This window comes from Orycteropus afer, unplaced genomic scaffold (assembly GCF_000298275.1).
Source record: "Orycteropus afer afer isolate SDZICR_OR568_19922 unplaced genomic scaffold, OryAfe1.0 scaffold00055, whole genome shotgun sequence".
In the NCBI taxonomy this organism is placed as follows: Eukaryota; Metazoa; Chordata; class Mammalia; order Tubulidentata; family Orycteropodidae; genus Orycteropus; species Orycteropus afer.
Window position 1 is genome coordinate 7,776,993 of NW_006921642.1, and position 1,151 is coordinate 7,778,143.

Below are 1,151 nucleotides of genomic sequence, written 5' to 3' on the forward strand. Positions count from 1 at the left end.
CCACCCCAAACAGGCATGGATAATGGGATTTACGAAACACCACAGAATGGAGGACAATGGCTAGAAGGGCCACATCAAGCAATTCACTGCAGGGTGCAATAGAGCTATCTAGTCAACTGAAGGGCTTATTAAAACTGGTTCCTGGACCCCACTCCCAGAGTTACTAATTCAGTGAGGTCTGGGGTGGGGCACAAGATTTTGCATTCTAATATGTTCCCAGCTGGTGCTGCTGGTCCAAGGACAATGCTTTTTAAACCACTGGAATAAACCCAGAAACTAAACCCATTGCCATCAAATTGATTCTGATTCATGGTGACACTATGTGTTATACAGTAGAACAGCTCCATAGGGTTTTCTTGGCGGTAATCTTTATGGAAGCAGTTCACCAAGCCTTTCTTTCATGGCACTGTAGGTGGTTTCAAATTGCCAACCTTTATGTTAGTAGGCGAGGGCCTGGTAATTCTGGAACTGGAGTGGTCAGTGGAGAGGCCACTGCTCCAGGAGGGTGAGAGATAAGGTTCTGAGCTAAGACAGCATCAGTGGAGATGGAGAAACCACCCTGGGTCTGAACAACTTCAGAAAATAGAATATGATGACCATTTGAATATGATAAGAGCCAGAGCTGCCTGCCAGGTTTCTGATTTAGGCTGATTGGGTATATTATGGTATAATCACCTGAGAGAAAATATGTGTGCAGTGGGGAAGATAGACTGGGAAGCAGGATGTACTATGGCTATCGAATATTCTCTTACCTGCTTGTACATTAGAAATGGTTATGGGTTATGTGGGTACAGAGAGTGTGTAAGTCTGCCTTCAGCCAGTACTTGATTGGATAAGTTAAAGGGGAAAATAGAATTTGCCCAGAAGAAACCACAGGCTCCTGTTTTAAGCCCTGTGTGTAGAGTCCATACTAGGAGTTTAGGTAGAAAACCTGAGCCCCACCCAGTACTACTGAGGGAAGGGAAGATTTGCATTTGAAGAGAGGACCTGAAGAGAAAAAAGTGACTGTTTGGCTTTTTGAATTTCGAGCAAGCAGATAGGCTTTGTTTGGGTCCATCATGGCAGGAAAGTCATGGTCTATGAGAGAAACCCCTTCCAGGACTGAAAGTTAAAGGAAGCCAGTGAGTAGTAGACTTGTATGTTACTTGCTT

The 1,151-nt window shown here is 44.4% G+C and overlaps 1 pseudogene; it reads left to right on the forward strand.

Annotated features, from left to right (window-relative positions):
• The first annotated feature begins 729 nt into the window (after positions 1 to 729).
• The window catches only part of LOC103195390, a 3,655-nt pseudogene continuing 3,233 nt past the window's right edge, over positions 730 to 1,151 (forward strand).